The following is a 27,178-nucleotide window of genomic DNA, read 5'->3' as shown; positions in this document are numbered from 1 at the left end:
AATCCTCACACAGACTTCTCCCCCTCCCCTCCCCCTCACCTCTGACTGGAATATCGATTGACACATCAGAAAACTAAGTCTTGTATTTAACTTAACATCTTTTTTCATCAGCTTTTCTTTCACTATTGTAGAGAAAGACTGTAACATACAAGCTTGTGATTATAAGATGAGACTTGTAACATGACAAGCTTGTAACATGACATCTGTGAAGATACTGGAAATTCCACTGTAGCATGGTTACACACTTATGACTTCACCACTACAGTCAAGCAGTGGATTAATTGGATGATGAAACAGTAGGAGCCCCGTGCTAAACTTAAGCTACACTTGAAGTAATGCTTAATGTTGCTGGAAAAGAACATCCCATGAATACAATAACATAAAACTTTATGTTAAAATATATATAAAAATATAAAACCAAACATCTTAAGTTTTTTATATTTAGAGAGTGAATTTCACAGATAAATCCACTGATCTGTTATTTTTCTTAGTAAAGATGTAAGACTCCAATTTTGACTTAAGTAGCCAAATTTAGCAAGCTAACCTGGTAGAAACATGACAGTTGAAACACACCAAATTATGCAGCAAAATTTTGATGCCAATACAATAGCTGTCCCTCTTGCTGGTTTGGTTTTGTGTTTGTTGTTGTTGTTGTTTGTTTTTTGTTGTTGTATTTTCCACTATTTTTATTATTCTTATTGTTGTTGTTGAGATGATTTGAGTTTTCAAGATGAATATAGCTCAGGATAATTGCAAAATCCTAAAGACTATCTGGACAAAGACCTCAAACAGGATGATCAAGTCTAACAAATTTATCAGAGCAATAAAAGGCACTTAAAGAATATTTCACAAACACAGATATGGATTACAGTTCACAAAACTTACACAATTACGTTTTAATAGGAACAGAGTTGACAAATTGAAAAGGGAACGAAATGTAGATGTGGAGAAAGAAATTCAAAGGAAAAAAAATCTACATCTTAGTATGATTAAAGATTGAGAATATCATGTCTAAAAATGTCTTCTCATCACACCTTATTTGTAAATAGCATTTATCCCTCATGTTGCACTTTTTGTGCACACACAGTGCCATTTACACATTAAAATGTAGCAAGTTAATCAAGATTGTATAAGCTGTCATAGTAAAGCTGAAAAGACATCCAGATCTTCCAGTACCAGATCTCAAACTATATTCACTGGATCACATTTTCCCCAGTGCAAGGTGCAAGTAGTTGCATTTGCAACATATAAATCCCAAACATCTATGCAACAGAGACAGCTTGCTGGAGCTAATTGTTTTCAACAACTCCATTAAGTTATCAGTCTGAATTAAGCAAAGAAAATAAGACCTTTAGTTGTATTAAAACTTGAAAAGAAAAAGGATGTTTTATAGAATTAAGCCAAAATAATATACTTGCTGGTAACATCTCTTGCTGTTATTTAGTATCTACTAAAAACATATTGATACAATTTATCAATATGTATCAATATGGGAATAATTTATATTTCTTGCCACCTGCCCTATTTTTAATAATTTGTACATAGCATAACACCACAGTGATATATATAATGATCATATATATGTTTAAAACTAAACAATAACTTTCATTCTGAGTTGAAGAGTATCTGAAAGTCATCTCATTTACTGTACTCTTTTACACTGGAATTTCACATCTGCAGTAATCATGATTGCAAGTTCACTCCACACCAAGGAGTCAGGGATCCACACCATCGGTTGGCCTGCACAGGCCAGTGCTGCACCACATGTTCAGTCTGTCTTTCAGGCTGTTTTCCTGCAGAAATCCCTTGGCCACACGACAAACACCCAGACCCTGTAAAGGAAGAGCCTAAAGGCAGCTACCACCCAGTAACAGCAGTTATGATTTCATGGCCTTGCTTTACCTGAAAGTGTAGCAAGAAGTTCTCATATAAACACAATTTCTATTTGACTGTAGAAACAGTAAATATAATAAACTACAATAGCTCAAATGAGGGAGAATCTCTTCTTCAGATGGGGTCTGCCCAGCTTGCTAGATGTGGATCAGAGACCCATTCAATGCTACTCCACCTGTGGTTCCTAGCATCTAAAGGGACATAAGATTATCTATATCTACACTGTTCCCTTCTTACAGTGTCAGTGTTTAATAGATAGTGTTGTGAGTGATACCTAGCAGAGTCTGAGTGCCTTTCTTACTGGAAGCCTAACAGACCAGATTCTGCTGGTGCAAAACAACTCATGCCTACATTCTACTGTTGACTTCTCAACACTGCAGCTGATAAGCCTGTAGTAGTAGCCTGGGGCTCTCTACAGTAGCTCCTGCTATCCACTAGAGATGGGCCTCCTCCAGTCAAAGCTGGGCCCAAACTGAGAATGCAAAATTCATAAGGTTAAAAGGAAGAGGAAAAAAAAAATCAAGCCATTGAGAAGAAACGTCTCGTATAATCTGCTGTGCTATTTGGCTATGCCATATCCTACCCTGGCCAGAGTAAATTCTTTCCCCCTAACTCTGTCCTAGAACATATCTGGACTATATCAAGATACAACTACTCCTATGAAGGGCAAAAAGCACACAAGACATTGTAAAAGCTTTATTATTATTATTATTATTATTATTATTATTATTCCCTCATGCTGGAAATCACTAGGTGAAGGAGAAGGTAGGAAATCCACGGGGAAGGGTTTTACTCATTTTCAGACCATTAGGGTGAAGCATCTTTTCTGTTTTTGCAAGCAAAGAGGTTCATCTTGTACTGTTTTAATTAGAATCTTGATCAATTATTTCAAAATAATTTGTTATAATTGTCTCACATTACTTATGTGCATGCTGTAATTCGGGAAGATTAACTATTATAAATAATCTACAGCACTCAAACATGTTTCTGGAAAATATACAAAAACATCAGTCAACATATCAAAATATTCATTAGAACTAATGTAAAAGCAAAGAAAACCTGAAAATGTAACTTTTACTGAAAATATTAACTTACCCATATTTTCTATACTGAAGTCTACCCACAACATTACAGATAAAATTTCATTAAAATGAAGACATAACATTGCATAAATGGTTTTTCTTCACCTCATTTTAGCTCTGAAATGTTAGTGTTTTACTGACATAAGTTGCTGCATGTAGGTTTCCTTGTCAGAGAAAGAAAAAATTCTGTATATATACAACTAAGTAACTCTTAAAACATCCAGAGCCTACTAAAGACTGCCAACCTCCTTATTCTCCAAGAAGCTGAGCAAATCTTTACCCCAGTCTTAACAGATACCAAAGTACAATCATATTTCTTGGACTAAGCTTACACTTAAAACCAAAAATACTCACCCTCCCTCACCATCATTTTTCTTTCAAACCTTAGTTTTCTAATTGCTTTGGTATATTCCTCCTTGACTATCGAATCTTCTCCTTTCGTATCTCAAGCTGTCCATCTCCTCAGTTCTCTTACTTATCCCCTTAAAGTCTCTAGACTGTTTGACACCCCTCATCTCATTTTTTCAGAGCCTTTTGGATCAGTTTTTTTCAACTTGTAAACTTCCAGTTTCTCACAGACAGCCTTCCTGACTTTGCTTAGGCTCTCCCTGTCTCCAGAGGTAAAATTTTAAAAATGTTTGAGGTATAAGACATTTCATGACACATCTACCTGAAAAACAAAGGTTTGTGGTGTTTTGCTGTGTTTTTTTGTTGGTTTTTGTTGTTAAAGTGTCCATGCCAGGAAGAGATTATTTCATTGTTTACACAGCTGTTAAAAAACTTAGAGCATCTGAAAAAAAAAAAAAAAAGGTCTTAAAACTTTCAAATTTATTTCCTTGTAATTCCACAATTTAAGTATTCAGAAATTAAGTTGTGGGGTGGTTTTTGTTTGCTTTTTAAAAATTATTATTTTAATTGATATTCATTTACTAGAGATTTCAATTTTTTTGTGGACTTGATTTTCAGAGAGAACTGGGAAGAAAACCATTTTGGGGGGCGGTTGGGGGGGGTGGGAATTGAACTAAGCATTCAGGCAACAAGGCCATGCCCTAACCAATCAGTCAATGAACTGATTATCACTGAATTTGGTGGATATCACATCACAGTAGGCTGGGCCTACTGCATATGAAAAAAGTTCCCATGCACAATGCAGCATAAAGAAGCCTGCTGCAATCAAACCTAAGTTGTGATTCAAATGGAAATGTTCTTTTTTTTGTTGTACTAGCATTAGGCAGGCCTTCAGTAATCTTAACCATGTTGTGCAGTTGGCTTTACTACGTATTTAAATCAATTCTAGGCACAGCTTAATTTACATGATCAAAAAGTATACCCAAAGGACCATATATGTGGACCAAAGTGTCAGACTATTTGAAGTTTAAATTCTTTTCTGCTATTAATTTGCTGCTTTTAATTCTTTTCTTGCTATTTTTGTCAACTGATGGTTTTAGTTATTTGTCTGTTCTGATGACTCTAGCCATTGGGAAGACAAAGATATAATACAGGAACTAAAAATAAACTAGTTCTGATACACACATTCTGCCTTTTGCAATTTGGTTTATAACTTTACAGTACATTTACGCCGCTCATTTCACTAAGGGAGAGGAAGGGGGAACAAAGTCTGAGTACTATCAATAAGGTGCTGTTGTTCACTCTGTCTTGTCACTAAACGTGAAATAGGATCTGAACCATGAACAATTGCTGTACATGAACAATTTGCTGTACAAAGACTCTTCACACAACATTACCACTGCAGAACTCCACATAATGTTGGCATTGCTAATGGGATGAAACTAGAACAGTATGAATAATACATTACATGCACCAATCAATTTTACACTGTAATGGACTGATGGAAAATAAATACTCTTCATGAAAACCAAAGAAGAACTTTCAAACACAAATATTTTATGATTATTTATTATCTTTACTAGATGAAAAGAATCAAACGTGACAAAAGAGTGTAAAAGCAGCATAAATGTTGCTTTATCTTTACCAAATATTTACTGTTGCTTTGAAGCATGACTAGCTTCTGTACTTTCTGGGTTTTCTTCCCCTCTATCTTTCCCTATCCCATCTCTCTTCTCCCAGTCAAGCCATGCAAAATCTAAATTCCCACTCCCTTTTTAAATCCTTTCTAGACCTAAATAAATTGATTATTTGGATGGAAAAAAAAAAAAAAAAAAGTGTGAAAAGTGTGTATAAAAATATTTTATTTTTATCTGACAGTTCCAGATTCTCTTCTACTCTTCACTTTCTCATCTTATCCATCTTTTCATCTGAGTACAACCTCTGCCATTTTTCTGTAGCTCTCAGTCTTCCTAAACTCTCCTCCTTTTATCCAAAATCAATAGCTGTTCAAACACTTTTATCTCCCTTCAGCTAAAATCTGACTCACTATTGCTGAAAGTAGAGGGCTATCCTCTGCAATATCTTATCTAAAAATAGCCCGCACCCAACTCTCTTATAGGCTTAACAAATCCATCCAAGACCCAGATCTCCCCTCCTTTCCTACTGCCTCAGAACCGCCACAAACAGTCACACTGTGCAGACCATAAATAACCCCTACTAGTTGCAGTGCCTGGAAAAGTAAAAACGAAACTGAAAAGGGTCTGATACTACAATAACAAAGATAGCTCTGTATTCAAGGGCCCCAAATCTGTCCGCTTTCTCTGCACATAGTTCATGTGCAGTCAATCCAGGGCCATAAAAATTTGTGCCATCATTAAATAAATAAATAAATACATTAAAATTAGTACAACATATTATTTTCAAGTTATCACTCCGTCTTCTCTTTTTCCTCATCTCAAAAAAATGTGAATGTGCTCTTTGCAGCCACTGTCTTAACATTCTTTCCCTTTGCTGAATTTTTTAAACCTTCATTGTACTACTGACACAAATTGTTTCTCAGGCTAATGACTTCTTCATATAAAAATAGCAGGACCAAGCTACAGACTCTCAGCAAGATAATAATCAAGGCGTAACCATCAACTCAAAGTCTCAATACATAGAGCTTTTATGATTCTATCTTCAGGTTCACTGTATGTTGTTGTTGTTGATTTTATTATTACTATTAAATCTTTGCAATCTCACCTCCTTTCCTCTCAGCCATAACTATACTCTGCAAGCCTTTCAAGCTGGTTTCAGAACTATGGTGGTTTTGCTAGCAGCAAACACAAAGCAACTGGCCGGTAAAAATATGGATATAAACCACATACACAGCAATCCCACTCAGCTGGCAGATATATGTCTGGGCCTGCCAGAAGGCAAAGTCAGAGGAAGTTTGGGCTGTACCTGCACAGATAGGTTCCAACTTGAGAGTGGCCACACTGTGCTACCAAAAAGGAATGTTTAGATAATGAATACTGCAGCCCTAAAATTAGTCACTGTCACATGCTCAGCACTAATTGGAGAGAGTTTTAAATTCTTCTACATGATCATCATAGCCTATATTCGTTGATCTCTTTAGTTCATCAAGAGTAATAATGTGCTCTGTAAAACTAAGCATCACTTTCACAAGAATAATGACTACTCCAATAATCACATTTTCTCATTAGTGAGTGATTAGTTAGTATTCCCCTTTGTATTCCTGCAAATAAAGTCTTTACAAAACTGAGGCAAGGAGGAAAACAACAAAATCATTAGATAAACTTAACGCAGTTAAGCAGTTCTGGCTCTGTTAAGATTTTCTGATATAGTAAATGTGAGTAACTAATTCCCTGCAGACTGCAGACTGAGACAGATCCAATAATTTAAACAAAATGAACAATATCAGAAAAGTCAAGAGATGAACCCAGAATCATCATATTGTGTAACCACTTCCCTAAAGACCCCTAGGTCCTTATCACTCTGACCTTCATCCTTAGGTCAGACATGTTAAATTGAAATCTTGGTTCAGATTTGGTGTACTGAAATGGCAAGAACTTCAGGTGGAAAAAAAAAGAGGGGGTGGGAGGGGAGGGAGAAGAAAAGGCTTATTTTCCGTTTACATAGCATCCAATACACAGGGTGCCTAGATCCTAACTGGAGTCTAAAGGTACTCCAGAAATTTCGAGTTACTTCACTGTGTATTAAAGATTCTGATCAGAACCAAACTGGTATTTTCAACCTAAAAAAGGAGCTTTATTTATTGCCATCTGAGAGAGTTCAGGTCACAGTAGAAGAAAATCCTCATTCAACATATACCAGAGGCTATTACCAACAGCTTCTAGAACCAAGAACACGTGGAAAATTGGAGAGCTGTTGGTTGTATCAGACTAAAATGCTGGAATAGCCTCCTACAAGGCCTAGGGTGATTACTCTCCAAACCAGCATCCCTTGCCCTTCAGCATGGTGATGTTAGTCTAGAGCAGCAAGCAATGGCATCAGGGAAAGGGCCAGTCTTGACCAGAGGGGAAGGGGACCTGCTGAAGGATTGGGAGGGCATGTTGTGGGGATGACGGGTCTCTAGTGCATACAAGCGAATGGATGGGAATCCTAGCATTGCACACCCTCAGTCTCACATTTGACCTGTTCATGTTGATTAATGAGCTGAGAACGAATTCGCCCAGGGAACACTTCCCTTCAACTTTGGCAGTGCAAGGCATTTTGAAACCTAGGATCAGGCTGCAACTCAAACAGTGAAAACATAAGCATATTTAGGGCTTTAAATCCAGATTATGAGATGTGAATAACATTAGAAACTATCAGTAAAAATGTATGGCTTAATTCAAATTATACAAATTTTAACAGATGTATTAAGGAAAATTTCAGTCTTTTGAAATTTCTTAAGAAATATTTTACATAAACAATTTTTAATCTGAATTTTTATATGTACTTCTGTTAACTTTTTCTACTTGCTAAGTATCTCATGTACATTAACACATGCTTTAAAGGTTAGGTATTCTCTTTTCAGCTTCTGAAAATTACTATTGGCTTTAGCATTATAATAAAAATAACTATACTTCTCGGTGGTCTCTTCAGTATTCTTTAATTGCTAATATTTAACAGAGCTATGCCTATATAAAGAAAAAATAATTTAAAGTTACTTTAGACATGCAGATGTTTAAGGAACATGCAAGAATTCTTTTGTGTCACTGGAAATTTTTCCCAAGAGTAAACTAGAAGGCTGACTCAAATTGTGTATATTATCCAGAACCAAATATTCTCACATTTACTCTTATCTACATTTCTGGGGGAGAAGGTAACTACATAATCTTTTCTTAACAGTGTAATTTAAAGTAAGTCTTCAAAACTCTAAAGGAATTTTTTGCATGTTGTGGTGAAACAAAGGCCAAAAATAAGACTCACTAAATTCCAAGCAGTTAAGTAGGGGGAAAAAATACAGTAGCTAAAATCATGAAAGGCAGAGCAGTCTAATTGCCCAAGTATGGGGAAGAAAGGGAAAACACCTGAATTGCAATCTCAATTCTTCCACGTGCTTGCAGTCCAGCCTCAAAAAAAAATTACTAACCAACAATATTTAGCTACCTACAATTCAAAGTTCTATTTATCACTAATGTTTGAAAAACCTTTATAGACTTTATATATTATTCACTATATATTAACACTTCTTTAACTATTTTCCTAGCAAAGTCTACCTAAGAGTTGCAGAAGGAAAACCCTGCAGAAAGAACTTACTAAACTGCAATCTGCTTATGCAGATTCTCCACATTCTATTTGGTATTTTATTAATTATGAACTCCTTTTATCTAAGTTCTCCACACACACACACACACACACTTTTTGGCATACCAACTCTTGACAGGGAAACTAAACATATTTACAATATTTGTCTTTTGCTGCACTCTGCTGGAACAATCCATTTTTAAACTGAAAGAAACATTGTCCCATATGTAATACAAATGTTAACAAAAAAGCCTAAAAAGAAAAAAAATATTTATTGTAAAAATACACTGTTTTGGAGCACGCACTGCCATTTCAGATTTTCAAAAACAGTGTTTACATCTTTAAATCCGTATTTTGTGATTCCAAAAAGTGTCCCATTTTAAAAGAGCACCTGCAACAGTCCTATATCAAATAGGATTACAGAGTGCTCACACAGAATAAAACTACAACAAATTAAGATCTCAGTAAGGCACTGAAGAGGCTTCTGGAACACAGACTGGAAAATTTGCCAGCTTCATTTTAAAAATCCTACACCTGATAAGGACATTATTTTTTTAAAAAAGCAACATATGCCTAGAAATCTTATTCCCTCCATTTGATCACTCTGCTCAAAATAATACTAAAAAGTCAAAAGACAATGTAAGTTGTTATAACACTTGCCTAAAGTAAGACAAGTCTGAGTCCCTTCAAAAAAAAAAAAATCCTGACAATTTGCTGCACATATGAAATTGCTAAATTTGCAGCCCCATTTCTTTCACTAGAAGAACCTGAAGAAACTTACCCAGGCTAAAGAACAGACCCCAGTTCACGGTCAAAACTATTAACTCCTGTGATAATTTATTCTGGCTCAGGATCTGCTGCAGAATCACCAAAACATCTCACATGTCAAATTAAACGTGACTTCCTACTAGAAAAAGGCACCTGTGATCAAAACAAAGGGTTATGACATTTTTCCCCACCATTTGGATTGCCCATAAACTTCTAAAGAAAATAGTTTAAAGGGGAAGTAAATAACACAGATGCAATGGAACAGAAATGTCACAGGCTTTTTTCTAAAAGTCTTCTGAGGGCAATGAGGAAAAGCTTTCACTCTTAGACCTGTCTTGGGAATTGCAAATACAGATGCTGGCACCAGTCCCAGAACACAAAACATACTTTTCAATTTTTACTAATACCTGCTAAAATTGTGTCTTGGCATTTTTAGCTTGGAAAGAAAATTAAGGAATGACCCTTCTTAATACTCCGTAACCCATATAAATCTCAAGAACTCCTCTCAGTGAAAGGTTTCCATAGATATTTTTTTTGTCCAAAGAACAGGGCCTCTTGGATAATCATTGCATTTACAGATCACCTTGTTGAATTTGAAAATAAGAATAAATGCAGTCAATACCCTCACATGAATAGTAAAGTAATGGCTTCAAAGCTTCCAGCAATATAGAATCTATAAACAGTGACAAAGGAAACATTAAAAAAGTTTTTAGAGAAAATAACTACTTCAAAGGTTAATGTACTTAGCCCAAAACTGGTCAGGTCAACCTGTTTCTCTGGAATTGCACTGCTGGCATTCCCTGCCACTACATCCTCCTTCCCCCGCAACACCTCCAATGGGAGAAAAAAGAAAAAAAAGAAGAAGAAGAAAAAAAAAAAAAAAAGATTTCAAAATGACATTATTTTTCATGGTAACAAAGTTAATACACTAGAGACCAAATATTTCTCTGTTCTTCCCACAGAAGACAAATACATGAGCAAGTTGAAGACTTGTATTAACACATCTTTCTCCATTTGTCTCCAATGGCTTTTTAAAAATAAAAGGTCAATGATGTTACAACAATAAATACAAATTGAGAGTTGTAGTTCAGTTTTAACCTGCAGTGTAACAAACTATATATACGAAGAATGGGTGAACAAACTATTTGGAGACACTAGGCTTCCAAAAGCAAATGAAGAGTGTGAGGCAACAGACTGAGAACTATACAAGGGGAGCAGTAGTTAGGTACTGATGTGAATGACTGGCTAGGAGTCAAGTCACACAGAAAACCTATTGTAGACAAGTTTCCACTACTGTGGATCTCAGGAAAAAAAAAAAAAAAAAAAAAGCGGGAAAGCAGGAAATGATGCAAGATATCTTTTGCAAATCACAGGTAATTTCACATCACAGAATTCTTACTAGTTGCAATTATGAACTACAATCCATTCACATGCTTTTATACAAAGGAGAAAATGGTAAAAGCAAAATAAAATGCAAAAATAATACAATCCAGTACATTTGGATAAAACATTGAAGATTAAGTCAACCTATAAACTGTTCATAACTTCTGCAGTGTAGAATTTCCATATAAAATTTTAAAGAGAGAGAGAGAGAGAAAGACAATCCTTACATTTGTCAGAAAACATGGTTTAGCAGATGTTTTAATGAATCATATTCCTTATGAATTTGCTCAAAGAACACAGACTTGTTTCTGGGAAGAGGTATAAAAAAAGTCTGAAAGACAGCTATAAGTAGCCAACAACTAATCTGCTTTATATTTGTTTCTACAATAAAAGAAAAGAAATCAAGTGTATCTGATGCTCATAAAAGCTGAAAGGAATAAATGTACCTAGAAGACATACAATAATATATTGAGACAAAACAACCTTTTCTAAAATATATATCTTAAGACAGACTGGCAACTGTCTACTGGAATGTAATAGACAGATAATGGATGATTACATGCTCCTTGAAAAGAAATGGGAAAAAAAAAAAAAAAGTTCATTTTTCCTCCAGAAAAGTATGGAAGAAAGTTTTCTGAAAACTCTGAAGCTCCATTCAAATTAGGACAGAGGCAAAGGCTACTGTTTTCTTTAACATGACAAATCTAATTAGCTAGCAAATATTTAACCAATAGCTAGAGGTTGCTCCTTAAGTACTAAATAATTAGATGTAATTAAGGTAGCAAAAGCAAAAGGTTACTAATTTAGGGCATTTCTACAGTACAGTGTTTAAATTATAGGTATTATACAAAATGCATGGGCCAATGCACAAGAAAAAAAAAATCCAATTTTAATGGAATGCAGAACAAATTAACATTTTAACATTATAATACTACTCAATTGTATAATGGGATTTTGCTAAGTGTCACAGAACAGAAAATAAAAGTAACACTCCAAGGTATGCTTGTTAACCTCTTCAAGCTAAATATATTACAAGCCTACTGACAGCAGTAAATAGACACATTGTAACATGAAAGACTACAAAGGCCAGGGTCAGGGACGTTGCCAGGAAGCTTCCCAACCTGGTACGCCCCTCTGATTATTATCCTCTTCTGATAGTCCAGGCGGGCAGTGACGACATTGAAGACAGAAGCCTGAAGGCAATCAAAAGAGACTTTAGGGGGCTGGGACGGTTAGTGGACGGAGCGGGAGTGCAGGTAGTGCTTTCGTCCATCCCTACGGTGACAGGGAGGGGTACGGAGAGGACCAGGAAAGCCCACCTGTTAAACACGTGGCTCCGGGGCTGGTGCCAACACAGAGATCTTGGGTTTTTCGACCATGGGGCAGTTTATTCAGCACCTGGTCTGATGGCCGTAGATGGGTCCCTATCCTTTAGGGGAAAAAGGATCCTTGGCCAGGAGCTGGTGGGGCTCATTGATAGGGCTTTAAACTAGGTAAGAAGGGGGATGGGGCTGAAGCAAGGATTGTTGGAGCTGTGCCAGGGGGAACAATAGCAAGGCCGGGGAATAAGGTAATGGCCCAGCTGAAGTGCATCTACACCAATGCACGCAGCATGGGTAACAAACAGGAGGAGCTGGAAGCCATCGTGCAGCGGGCAGGCTACGACTTGGTTGCCATCACGGAAACGTGGTGGGACCAGTCTCATGACTGGAGTGCTGCGATGCCTGGCTATAGGCTCTTCAGAAGGGACAGACAGCACAGAAGGGGTGGCGGTGTGGCTCTCTATATTAGAGAGTCTTTCGATGTTGTAGAACTCGAGGCTAGGAATGACAAGATCGAGTCCCTTTGGGTTAGGATCGGCAGGGACAACAAGGCTAGTGTCCTGGTCGGGGTCTGCTATAGACCGCCGAACCAGGACGAGGAGACGGATGAGGAGTTCTACAGGCAGCTGACAGAAGTTGCGAAATCTTCAGCGCTTGTACTCGTGGGGGACTTCAACTTCCCTGACATATCCTGGAAGCACAACACAGCCCAGAGAAAGCAGTCTAGGAGGTTTCTGGAGAAAGTGGAAGATAGCTTCCTGACACAGCTGATTAGTGAGCCTACCAGGGGTGGTGCCCCGCTAGACCTTCTCTTCACAAACAGAGAAGGACTGGTGGAGGATGTGATTGTCGGGAGCTGTCTTGGGCAGAGTGACCACGAAATGGTGGAGTTCACTATTCTTGGCGAGGCCAGGAAGGGAACCAGTAAAACCACTGTACTGGACTTTCGGAGAGCTGACTTTGGGCTGCTCAGGACACTGGTTGGTAGAGTCCCTTGGGAGGCGGTTCTGAAGGGCAGAGGAGTCCAGGAAGGCTGGGCGCTCTTCAAGAGGCAAATCCTAATGGCGCAGGAGCGGTCTGTTCCCATGTGCCCAAAGATGAGCCAGCGGGGAAGAACACCAGCCTGGCTGAACAGAGAACTGTGGCTTGAGCTTAGGAGAAAAAAGAGGGTTTATAATCTTTGGAAAAGTGGGCAGGCCACTAGGGAGGACTATAAGGATGTAGCGAGGCTGTGCAGGGACAAAATTAGGAAGGCCAAAGCTCATCTGGAGCTCAATCTGGCTACTGCCGTTAAAGATAACAAAAAACGCTTTTATAAATACATCAACACAAAAAGGAGGACTAAGGAGAATCTCCATCCTTTACTGGATGCAGGGGGAAACTTAGTTACAAGAGATGAGGAAAAGGTGGAGGTGCTCAATGCCTTCTTTGCCTCAGTCTTTAGCGGCAATACCGGTTGTTCTCTGGATTCCCAGTACCCTGAGCTGGTAGAAGGGGATGGGGAGCAGGATGTGGCCCTCACCATCCACGAAGAACTGGTTGGTAACCTGCGACGGCACTTGGATGTGCACAAGTCGATGGGGCCGGATGGGATCCACCCAAGGGTACTGAGAGAACTGGCAGAGGAGCTGGCCAAGCCACTATCCATCATTTATCAGCAGTCCTGGCTATCGGGGGAGGTCCCAGCTGACTGGCGGCTAGCAAATGTGACGCCCATCTACAAGAAGGGCCGGAGGGCTGACCCGGGGAACTACAGGCCTGTCAGTTTGACCTCAGTACCAGGGAAGCTCATGGAGCAGATCCTCTTGGGAGTCATCATGCGGCACTTGAAGGGCAAGCAGGCGATCAGGCCCAGTCAGCATGGGTTTATGGAAGGCAGGTCCTGCTTGACGAACCTGATCTCCTTCTATGACAAAGTGTCGTGCTGGGTGGACGAGGGAAAGGCTGTGGATGTGGTCTACCTTGACTTCAGCAAGGCTTTTGACACCGTCTCCCACAGCATTCTCCTCAAGAAACTGGCTGCTCTTGGCTTGGACTGGCGCACACTTCGTTGGGTTAGAAACTGGCTGGATAGCCGGGCCCAGAGAGTTGTGGTAAATGGAGTCAAATCCAGTTGGAGGCCAGTCACTAGTGGCGTCCCCCAGGGCTCGGTGCTGGGGCCGGTCCTCTTTAACATCTTCATCAATGATCTGGACGAGGGCATTGAGTGCACCCTCAGTAAGTTTGCAGATGACACCAAGTTAGGTGCGTGTGTCGATCTGCTCGAGGGTAGGAAGGCTCTGCAGGAGGATCTGGATAGGCTGCACCGATGGGCTGAGGTCAACTGCATGAAGTTTAACAAGGCCAAGTGCCGGGTCCTGCACCTGGGGCGTAATAACCCCAAGCAGAGCTACAGGCTGGGAGATGAGTGGTTGGAGAGCTGCCAGGCGGAGAAGGACCTGGGAGTGATAGTGGACAGTCGGCTGAATATGAGCCAGCAGTGTGCTCAGGTGGCCAAGAAGGCCAACGGCATCCTGGCTTGTATCAGAAATAGTGTGACCAGCAGGGCTAGGGAGGTGATCGTCCCCCTGTACTCGGCTCTGGTGAGGCCGCACCTCGAGTACTGTGTTCAGTTTTGGGCCCCTCGCTACAAGAAGGACATGGAGGTGCTTGAGCGGGTCCAAAGAAGGGCGACGAAGCTGGTGAGGGGCCTGGAGAACAAGTCCTACGAGGAGCGGCTGAAGGAGCTGGGCTTATTCAGCCTGGAGAAGAGGAGGCTCAGGGGCGACCTTATCGCTCTCTACAGATACCTTAAAGGAGGCTGTAGAGAGGTGGGGGTTGGCCTGTTCTCCCACGTGCCTGGTGACAGGACGAGGGGGAATGGGCTAAAGTTGCGCCAGGGGAGTTTTAGGTTAGATGTTAGGAAGCGCTTCTTTACTGAAAGGGTTGTGAGGCATTGGAACAGGCTGCCCAGGGAGGTGGTGGAGTCACCATCCCTGGAAGTCTTCAAAAGACGTTTAGATGTAGAGCTTAGGGATATGGTTTAGTGGGGACTGTTAGTGTTAGGTTAGAGGTTGGACTTGATGATCTTGAAGTCTCTTCCAACCTAGAAATTCTGTGTAAATTCTGTGTAAATTCAAAAGCCTTTAATAGGTGTTCCTTTTTCTAAGTCTATTGGCATAAAGAGTATAGACAACGAACAAGATAAAAATGTTATCTATACCAAATGCTTTCAAGTTTCCCAAAGGGAAAATGAACAATTCTTTTTTAAAATATATTTTAAGACACCCAGTTTCTCTGAAACATAATGTCTCTTTTTCCACCTTTCCATCCCATGTCATAGGAATTTATGGCAAGCACAGCCTTCAGCACTCATGCATAATATTCTCTAGGTTGACCAGAAGGCTTTTTGGAAAAAAAAAACGAATACAGTATTTGCAGTCAAAGCCTACCTCAAGATCTGAACACACTCACCCTCCATCCAGCAATGGGCTCAAGCAGATATTTAACTTTACAACTAATTAACTCAAAGCCTGTATCCACTCTAAATTACCAATACTATACCGAGAAACTGACAACCACAAAACTTCAAAGAACTCGAAGTAAGCAGAAGGGATGGAGCATTTTATTACACAAAAACCTTAAAATAGTAACTACAAAGTAACGATACTCATTACTATCCTCTTGCTTCCTGACTTCTGACCTCCTCAGCTCATTACACCAACTTTTAGTGCATTAACCACCTTTTCCTTTTTCATACTGGTTTAAATTATCCACAATAGAATAATTAAAGGCTTCACAATGTATAAATACTAACTAAATGCTAACTGGAAGTTAGAAGCTAAGCACAACTGAAACATAAAACAGATCTGAGATGCCAACTGGCAAGAATAAATGTAGAAAATAGTTCTATTCCCCTTTCTTTTTGTCAATTTACAGATTTAACCAGCACTTTAGCTCCAATATAAACTTTACCTTTTACTACAACGATCTAAATTGGGAAAATGACCACACAAGTTACATTTTTCCTCACAGAGGTGGTAACTAGAGCAGCAGCTGATCTGAGATTGTGCTGACTGAAAGGAATATACAAGACACAGAACATTTTTGTTTTAAGAAAGTGTTTATACAAATTAGGTTTTTAATTATTTATATATATATTTACAATTAGAATTATTTTTTTCTTCAATAACCCAAGGCCCACTACTATACTTCCTCTGGTAAGTGACACCAGTCAGAATGCTAACTTATTTGATCAGGAGAGTGCAATGAACACATAAGCAGCATTAGATGCACCAGACAGAACCAAGAACTGCGATGAACAAGTAAGTCATCATGACACAGTGTCATGTGTCTACTCCAAGCTCAGACATCAGCCCATCAGGTGACTCATACAAGTCATTTTGGGCCAGCTATCATCAGTGGCTAAGTTAAATGTCACATCTGTAAGAGTGTCCAAGGTCAACAGAACTGTGATTTAGATGCTCAGTTTCTGTGTGTTAATAGGAATAAGTGGTTGTAGGGCTTGATGTAAAGTGATTTCAGAATCACTTCGCAAACAAAACAACTTAGTCTTGCTGGGTTTACACTAAAAATATATGACAGCAACCAACTCCAGTTCAATACTTAACTCACACCAAAATGTTTAAGCATTAGATGAGTAAATACAGTAGTCAGATCAGCTACCAAACAATTAAGTCCCAGCTTTCTGTAGGAGGTTTTACTGTTCGTTTTTCCTGTTATTGGTTGTGTGCATGTGTGTGTTTAAGTCAGAGTTTGGAGTAAAATGCTATTAAATTACACAGTACTTACGCATCCTTCCCTCTTTTGTGTAGTCAATCATTAGTAATAACAAACATATAAATTGATATGATGAACACAAGCATAAAGAACTCTGATATTTCACTACATCTGAGTATTAAAGTCTCTGAAATATTTAGTTGGCATGAATTTGAAACCAACATATACTTGTCATCCAACCACAATGCACAATTATCATATTCCGTAATTCAAAGAAATCAGTATAACTTTTTGCAAGCTACACCAGAAGATGATCTAGTTTGATATGTTATTTCAGCTACCTGAAGGCACAGCACCTGTGCACACACTGGTAGAAACAAGTATAATAGCCATTCAAAATAAAACTAGAAAAATTATATCAGAAGCTGCCAAAAGCATTCTTAGTACTGTGCGCAGAAATTAACCAAAACTGATAATAGTTTGGTATTTGCCTAAGAGTTAATCACATCTGGGTCACCAAACTGTAATGGGCTATTTTACAAAGATCATGTATGCAAACCTGCAAAGCCATCATATCTTTCACCACCTACACTCACTAGTTGTTCTCAACTATATTGCTGTTGTACTCCATAATTACAGAGCTGACCCAGGAAAACTTTCTAAGGAACATGAAATAGTAGGGTTTTCCATCTTTCTATGAACACTGTATGATTTTGTTTTATTCTAGTTTTGTTTCCGCTACTCCTTAGCATTTCTTCTCTTGTCTATGGAGAACATTCTTCCCTATGAGAGAGCCAAGCAATAATTTAAGCTTCAGTACAGGTATCTGATATACTGTATTTCAGAAAAAAAATATGAGAAAGATTTCTTTCAAATAAATAAGACATATCAGTATTCCTTTCTCTGGGAACTGCAGCCAAACTGTTCCATTTTCATTCAAAGACCCACAAGTCATTTTAGTCCCTACAGAGATCTCTCATGTATTATCCATTGCTAAAGATACGAGCATCAGTTTTACCTGTTTGTCCCACAAACTGGTTGATCTTAAGAGAAGACTCCAGAAGACTGGAGCAAGTAGACTCAAACAGAAGAGTTGTGCCAGCAATCTCAATACACACTTCCCAAGCTACTTTCAGACACTTTTGGAATACACCTTCAAATAAAAAGGGGCTTTTATGACCTTGTAAGTATTCCACTATTAAAGCTAAATAAGTAAAACAGAGAATTCGAATTATAAGTAATAGCCAATAAGTTACTTTTAGTGGCTATGAAAAATAGGGAAGGGAAAGGGAAAGGGAAAGACAACCACCTACATTTAGCAGAAACAGCAATAAAATGAGAAGTTAAATATAACTCCTCCAAAGAGCAGCATGGTTATTTAAGCCAAAAAGAACTAATTTATACTATGGGTGTAGTTCTCACTGACATTATCTGGGGAAAATTACTATTACAGGAGCGGGTGTGATATATAGCCTTAGAGTCATGCATGATAAACCCTAATGGTTTTGCTTTGAGGTAAAAGTCCTTACTAATCAAGCAATGAATCATTTCCAAAATGTCAAGTTCCTGAGGCCATGTGTGTCAGAAGTGCAACTCTTGAGTGAATACTCAATCACTAATGATCAGTTTTGAGATTTTTATCAACTGATTAATAAGCAAGGAAAGGAGCTAAGAGGCTTGAACAAAGAGTTAATGGACCTTTAATGACACTCTAAGCGTGTTAGTGAATAGAACATAATGAGTTTTATTTGCTACTGACCACAAATCACCAACAACTGAAGTGCTCTATGGACTGCAAGTGTTAAAATACTACAAGAAACAGAACTCATGCTTTTAAAAAAATAGGAAATTGTGTTTACTTAAATATATGTATACATATATTATCCATAATATATGGATATGGACAATATATGGATAATATATGGATAATATGGATAATACATGGATAATATTACCCCTGGCAAAAGGACAAAGGGTCTGGGAAATGGACGGCTCCCCCCTGGTGGACGTGAGAGTGGTTCAGGAGCATCTGAGTGGGCTCAATGCACACAAATCCATGGGCCCCGATGGGATGCATCTGCATGTGCTAAGGGAGCTGGTAGAGGCGATTATTGAACCGCTCTCTATCATCTTTGAAAGGTCCCGGAGAATGGGTGAGGTGCCTGAAGACTGGAGGATAGCCAATGTCACTCCAGCCTTCAAGAAGGGCAGGAACGAGGATCCGGGAAACTACAGGCCAGTCAGTCTCACCTCTGTCCTTGTAAAGGTGTTGGAACAGCTTGTTCTGGATGCCATCTCCAAGCAGTTCGAAGAGAAGAATGCTATGAGGAGTAGTCAGCATGGATTCAGGGGAAGTCATGCTCGACCAACCTTGTTGCCTTCTATGATGGCATCACCAGCTGGGTAGATGGGGGGAGAGCGGTGGATGTCATCTACCTTGATTTTAGCAAGCCAAGCGTTTTGATACTGTCTCCCACGACATCCTGCTAGAAAAGTTGAGAAAGTGTGGGAAGATGAGTGGACGGTGAGGTGGGTTGAGAACTGGCTGACTGGCCGAGCTCAGAGGGTGGTGATCGGTGGCACAGAGTCTGGCTGGAGGCCTGTGACTAGCAGTGTTCCCCAGGGGTCGGTGCTGGCTCTGGTCCTGTTCAACGTCTTCATTAACGACCTTGATGAGGGAATAGTGTCTGCCCTCAGCAAGTACGCCGACGACACAAAGCTGGGAGGAGTGGCTGACACGCCAGAAGGCTGTGCTGCCATTCAGCAAGACCTGGACCGGCTGGAGAGATGGGCAGGAAGAAACCAAATGAGGTTTAATAAGAGCAAGTGCAGAGTCCTGCACCTGGGAAGGAACAACCAGAAGTATCAGTACAGGCTGGGGGACGACCTGCTGGAGAGGAGCTCTGAGGAGAAGGACCTGGGGGTCCTGGTGGACGACAGGCTGACCATGAGCCAGCAGTGTGTCCTGGTGGCCAAGAGGGCCAATGGGATCCTGGCGTGCAATAAAAGGAGTGTGGCCAGCAGGCCAAGGGAGGTGATCCTCCCCCTCTACTCTGCCCTAGTCAGGCCTCACCTGGAGTACTGTGTTCAGTTCTGGGCTCCCTGGTATAAAAAAGACAGGGATCTCCTGGAAAGAGTGCAGCGGAAGGCCACAAAGATGATACGAGGCCTGGAGTATCTTCCCTATGAAGAAAGGCTGAGAGACCTGGGTCTGTTCAGCCTGGAGAAGACTGAGAGGGGATCTTATCAATGTGTACAAAGATCTGAGGGGTGGGAGGCAGAAGGATGTAGCTAACCTCTTCTCAGTGGTTTGTGGGGATAGGACAAGGGGCAATGGCCGCAAGATAGAGCACAGGAAGTTCCGCACCGACATGCGAAAGAACTTCTTCACAGTGAGGGTGACGGAGCACTGGAACAGGCTGCCTAGGAAGGTTGTGGAGTCTCCTTCTCTGGAGATATTCAGGGCCCGTCTGGACGCCTACCTGGGCAGCCAGCTCTGAGGAGCCTGCTTTGGCAGGGGGGTTAGGCCCGATTATCTTTCGAGGTCCCTTCCAACCCCTACAGTTCTGTGATTCTGTGATTCTGTGATAATAATGCCCAAAATAATGTCCATACTTAATTGGTATTACACCTCTGTAGCAGATCAGAGAACAGAAATTAAGAGTATAGCTTCCTTAATCAGTAGATGGATGTGAGGTAGAGAGACAAATGGGAAGATATTTATTCATTTCGTTAGTATATTAAGTGCTGGAACAGTTGGTTCAACTGTCATGGAAGCAAAATGCTAGCTCTTATTTATGATATACAATGCTGATAATATATTCAGGAACAATTCTGAAGACTAAAGGTTTGACAAATTATGCATATGTACACATACATATGCATAGACACATGTACACAAACATATCATTTTTGTATTACTGCCTATAAATTTTCTACTGCCCTCCTAGATGTAGAAGTATTTGCCTTCGATATACTCCACATCTTTGTGCCGAAATCGCTGTGGCAATATCTAAAGAAATTACTGCATCTAACAGGCAGCTAATTAACCTGGAGGACTTCCAGTTCCCTAAAACAAAACAAAACAGAAAAATGGCTGATTATAGGGAGTCAGTTCAATCAGGTGAGTCTGGAATCAAGTCCCAAGAATAACAGACCTAAAATCAAAAGGAGGAGTCATTTGGTAGCTGAGGGAAATCTTATTTCCAAGAGTGGAAAAAGAAAAGGAAACAAGCTAATAGAATGAAGACAAAGAGGGAAGATTTATGTTTCCTTGCAAAAAGCAGTGACAAGATTGAAACCTCTCACTGAAGAGATGAAAATAAGTCAGAAACTTGCATTTAGGATTGCACTGTTTTTCACGTATTTGTATGTTTCATACTACCATACAACAAAATGTATGAGTGTACACGTGCACATGCACATTTAAAAACTCATCCACAGAATTTAATTATGATTTGCTTAAGTATCAAATACACATACCTTCAACAGTGGGGAAACTCAGTACGTGCACCAGAGCAAAGCTGGAAAAGCTGACACTAGTTTGAGGTAAGTGGATTCCGGAAACCTCTGAGCATGAGTTTCTGGGGTTGAACCTAAAGCATGTGCCTAGAGACCCAAAGAAAGAGAGCGTATCGTATTGACAGTTCTCCTAGTCACAGCACCCAACAGCTCAGAAAAAGAGCACATCTGCAGACAAGGGTGTGGAGAGTCCAAAAGCTATTCCACTCCCATTCTTAAATGGGAAATCATGAACCGTCTCCAATCTGGGAGCCACATAACTATACTAGTGCAGTGCTGAAGGTGTGTTAGCACAATTTTTGCTCAACTTTGCCATCTGGGAATTTTGCATCTGTGTCACTTCATTCATACATAGTTCATGTGGAATTCAGGTGAAGCAAATACGTAACACTTGGTCCCCACTCACAAAGGCAAGCCCTTAAATACTGATGCAAAATTCCATGTCTTATAAATCAGGCTCCCTGTAATAATACTGGTTTAAACCAGCTAAGTCTTTTCTGGAAACTGATCATGTGGGTTACACAAGAAGAACATAACATACTTACATTTGAATATTTGTCAACTATTAATTGGAATACTGGTTTTCACTTGAAGTGCCAAAATTTCAAAGAGGAAATCATATGATTCAGAAGATACAATTCAGATTCAACTGGTTATTTCTGTTGTCATAATGATTTACACCCAAAACTAATTTTTGCCTGATAGTTATCCAAAATTATTGTAAAATGGACAAGAACTGTCACACAGTATTTTAATAGTTTAAATACTGTTTGACAAGATTTCAACATTCTTGTTTGATCACAAACTAGAATGAAAAGAATCCAACATGCATGATCAGCAGCAGTAGGATGAAAATGCCTCACAACTGTAAAATAACTCAACTTTTTCCCTGTAAACACTAACATACAACCACCTCTCCAAAAATTGAAGGACTCTGAATATTTTGTAACCTTGTTTCATGCAAGAATTTTTAATGAAAAATTCCTATATGCATTAATTTCTTCACGCTGCAATTCATATGCGGACTTCAAGATACAAGACCAAGACAGCCAAGACAGATACAGGCTATATAGCAAAGAAAGCAGAATGAACTGGAAAACTAATTGTTTATGGAGCAGTATCTGAGAACTGCATTGAAAGACATATTATTGCTGCTTGCAGCCAGCTATTTCTGTGAGACAAGCTTTTCAGTAATAATATAAACAAGATGATCACGACATAATAAATGAATTACAAGAAAAAAAGGGAAGAAAATTGTAGCTTCAATTAGTACTAGCAGATCTGTATAGAAAAGCATGTTAGGCCCTCTTTATTAATGGCAAGAAGCACCCAAATTATAAAGTGCCTTAAAGAAAAGCTGAAATGTGTCACCAATCAAAAAATAAGGAACCAGCTAGTTATAAAGCCTTGTTTTCTAAGGTTTTGTAACTGTGCTGACCATTTATGTCAAACTTGTTCTGTCTGCCCATTCCTAGTAACTGTTGTTTGCAATGTCCACTAATAAATTTTACAATGAAATGAAGAGACCCAGAAATCATTAAGTTCCTATATATATATATACATATATATATATATATATTAGCAGACTGGGAGTGCATATACTATTAATAGTTCCACTGAGATAAGGTCAAGAATCTTCACATTATCTATCTTCTCTGCATGGCTACTGCCAGTCATTGCTTGGCTTGACCTTTGCTAGTGCATTGGCTTGACAACTTGCACACAAGTAGCAGCTGGTGGTTGTGGGTTGCTGGGGCCATGGGTAATAATTGAGATTTCAGTATTAGAAAACACAAAAGAGTTAGCAGTTTTAAGTGGGTGTGACCAAGAAGCCTTAGAACATGGGAAGACCTAAGGTATTGTGCAACAGTTGCATCAAAGAACAGGAAGGGACCTAGGTTTACTACACACAATGGAAGTGTGGGGATATAGGACAAACCTATTTGCTTCACCATTTGTCTTAATCTTCCTACATTTTATTGTAGTATAATGCAACATATAGGAGCTTGCTTAGTCATTACATATTTTTAAAAAAACTTAAAACATGAATCTGAGACAAGATTGAACAGTTCAAGAACTTAAAATTGGCTAAGCAACAGTGCCCTAGGAGAACTCCACCCCACATTTCAAATCCATCCCTTCTCTTCTTTCTCTAAGAGGAATATAACTGCGCTAATCTAAACATGGTAACTGGATTAAGTAGTTTACAACTAAACATGCCTGGTACTGTTTCGATTCACTAGGTTATAATCTACATGGGTTGAAACAGAGTGATTCTTATGACCCCTATTGTAAATTCCAAATTGTACCTGGAAACCCCAATAATGTATGTCAAGAGTGAATGCATGAACATTATAATTTCAAGGCAAGCACCTTCAGCAACTGCCAAACTATGATTCTATAATATGACAGAAAACACACTGTAGAGATTAAATACCATTAACTTACACTTTCAAGCAATAACATGTCTCTACTAAGTGAGCATTGTATAAAGTACATACTCTTTACAGCAGCTACCATGCAATTTGCTGCAATCTTATTTCATATTCCAAGTCCTTAAACTGAAAAAGCCAAGTAAACTGCTATTTACTTGTAAATTCATCTCATTAAATTCCTTCTTTAGAACAAGAGCTAGCAGCACATCCAATGTTTTGTTGTTGTTCTTGTTGCTGTTGTTGCTGTTGTTGTTGTTTTTTAAACCAGAACTCAAGAAACTGTAGCACATAGTCACACAAATAGCATCTATGGAACTTATTTTCCACTATTTTCATAGGGTCTTCCTACAAATCACTCAAACATCACAATAATGACATTTCCTTTTACCAATATACAAAGCTACTACATATAAAACAGCTTTTCTTTTCCTTCCAAAACAGAACACCTTATGTCACTATTTGTTAATTGCTGTAAAACTCAAATCTATATTGACATATACGGTTAATTTATAAAGATGAATTCTAGAAGAAAATACCGAAAAGGAGTATAAAAGCAAAAGAAGCCTTTCATCACTGCACACATCAATGCCTGTTTCTCCTTTATTGTGAAGATTAAAAGGCTACAGTTTCCTTACAATAAATTTGCAACTTTATTGTAGCACTGAATACATCCTGCCTTCTTGGTCCTGTACAAGACGATATATAAAAAAATTAGTTTGTAAATAGAAATTATTTTTACAAGAGAAATAAGTGCAGCTTGATTAATTTTCTCTGCCTCAGCATTGATGGCTTTGACGTGTATCTCTACTCATACCACACAAACAACTTATACTTGATCAAGTTGAAAATCTGAAAACTAACATTTACAGTCAACTACAGCTGTAAAATTCAAATCTGTTCAGCAATTCATTATAAGAATTTGTAGTTTGGCAAAGAAAGAACTGCACAGACTACATTTTAAATAGGTATCAAACAGGCAGTGAAGCTACATGAGTTGAACATTTGTGATTGTTAGATTTGTATTAAAAAGTCTGTTTACACAAAGGTTATAACTTCAGTATAACTGTTCTGATGAAAGGAAATAAGGGAAGAAGTAAGAGACATCTTTACATCAGGCTGAATTAGGAGAGGTTATACCATTACAGCTTCATTTAAAATAAATATATATAAATTATAGTAATTATTCGATCAAGAATGTAACTAATAGAACCCAAGTCCTGGTGACTGAGTGAAACAAACAGTAGTGAAATCAGATATTCATGTTAACTGGAAATTCTTTCCTGTTCTAGATGACAAGGTTTGGAGTACTCTATAAAAGCAAAACATGCACATTTTCTTTCTGACCTCAAAACCCAATGTAGAAAATACCTTCCTTTTGTACAAAACAATTACTTCAATGAAAAAATATGCATTTTTCTTTTCTCCTCATTATAAAAGTTTTTGGCATAAGACATGATGTTCTCAGACAGTGGTTTTAGATAGAAAAGGAACTAAGTTTTATTCCAACACTAAAAGTATTTAATTGTAGGACTTATATAAATTTTATTACAACCCCCCTAAAACTTTTACACCACTTACATTCAGAGTTCAATTCAAATTCCCCTAAAGTAAACAGGAGTCATGCTACTTACTTCCATTGGGTATGGATGATTTCTTCACTGAATAGATTCTCCATCAAAAAAAAATAAAGAACAGAACTATGGTCCTCATATCAGACAACTTTTCCAAAAGAAAAACAGACAATTTTTTTTTTCTAACAATTCCTAAGAAAAGCAGTAGTCTCAAAAATACAGCAATACTAATTTCTATGTCAAAAAGACTACAGCTTAAATAATTTTTGGAGTAAGACTTTATACTGTTCATATTTATCCAGCCTCATTATACCTTCTTTAGTGAAAAAAGATGTTCCATATTTTGAATAATTCAAATATTTGCATTAAATATTCTTGTTCAAGCAAAGACAGAAGACGATAAAGACTTTTAAAAAAAGAAAACAAGGTCTTTTCTAACACAGGAAAAGCATCACCAAGCAATTTCATTTCGCCCAAACAGCAAAGAGACAATATTAAGTCCTACCATTGTGCTCACTTCCAAAGCAATGTATACAATATTGGGATCCCTATGGTAGTTACTATTTTACTAAACTTTCATTTGTAGTAACATTTCTTTGTTACAAGGGGATTCAAGAACAAAAGAAAATAACTTAGGGAATCTACCAAGAAAAATCTGAGCTTGCCAAAAATCAAATTTTAACTAATATTGAAAAATATAAACATTTATCCTCTAGAAATATTTTTTTTCCATCATTCTCTTTTCAACTACTGTAGTTCTAATTAAAAAAAAAAAAAAAAAAAAAAAAAGGTAATTTTAAAAAAAATTACCCATCTAATTTTGGTTTGAAGGACGTTTCAGATATACTTCCAGAATATGCATTTTAGCTACCTGATTTTTGTCATATTCCCAGAACCAATCTTTAATGCAAGAAATTGTTAAGAACATCTTGGTTGGTTTAAGTTTAAAGGTAACAGTTCTGCATAGCAAAAGCAGGCTCAGGAGACCCACTTTTGTTGACCTTTAGGGATTACTTGGTTGTGCCGTTTTACAGTGTTAACCGTTCTGTGTTAACACCACCCTCTATTTTGTAAAGTAAAAAATAAAAATTAAAAAACACTCTCAAACTTACACCATCTCATAGTTAACTCATTAAAGATGGAATCGTAGAAGGGCTTCGGTTTGAAGGAACCCTAAAGATTATCTTATTCCAACCCACTAGACCAGGTTGTTTAAAGCTCCATCCAACCTGCCCTTGAATATATAAAAAAAGGCATATTTCTCTTATGTCTAACCATAAATGGAAAGGCGGTTTTCTGTAATTTACAGAAATGTTTTCATAAACCAAACAGTAAAAATATTTTTCTGTCTTCATTTTTCAATTGTCCAGATACACCACAGTACATAAATCGCATTTCTATCTAGCAATCTAATTGTGTCTCAGCTCCTCTAACAAGGCACGTTAAAAAGTAAAGATTGAACTGTCCAACAGAAAAGCACAAAATGCACAAAGTAACAACTCAGCAAAGGAAACACATCATGAAACAAAGGCTATTTTAAAGTAATGTAGAGCTGAGGCAGGAGAAAGGGAGAAAACACTGTGGGGATGGTTTAGGAATGATTTTATTATTTAAACATTGTTATTCTGCAGCTATTCCATTCTGAAATGATTAGAACATAAAAAGAAAACCCGTAAGAAACGACTTAGCCTCAGACAATTTTGTTGTGAACATTACACCAGCCAAACCATTCCACCAGTTTACAGTGTACCATAAAATATTTACATAAGCTATGAACTACAAAATATTTTCACATGAACTATAAAATATTTACACTATCAACATCAGTTAGGAAAGAATGATGTGCTGTCAAGCTGGTGTGACCTAGGAGTAAAAATTTT

General features: G+C 38.3%; 1 protein-coding gene across 8 annotated transcripts in view; it reads right to left on the bottom strand.

Moving 5' to 3' along the window:
- Positions 1-27,178, bottom strand: part of BBS9 (Bardet-Biedl syndrome 9) — a 335,690-nt gene that overhangs the window by 212,930 nt on the left and 95,582 nt on the right. The gene's annotated exons all lie outside the window — the stretch shown is intronic.

The sequence above is a fragment of the Oxyura jamaicensis genome, chromosome 2 (genome assembly GCF_011077185.1).
Source record: "Oxyura jamaicensis isolate SHBP4307 breed ruddy duck chromosome 2, BPBGC_Ojam_1.0, whole genome shotgun sequence".
Taxonomy (NCBI): Eukaryota; Metazoa; Chordata; class Aves; order Anseriformes; family Anatidae; genus Oxyura; species Oxyura jamaicensis.
This window is presented reverse-complemented; position numbering and strand designations above follow the sequence as displayed.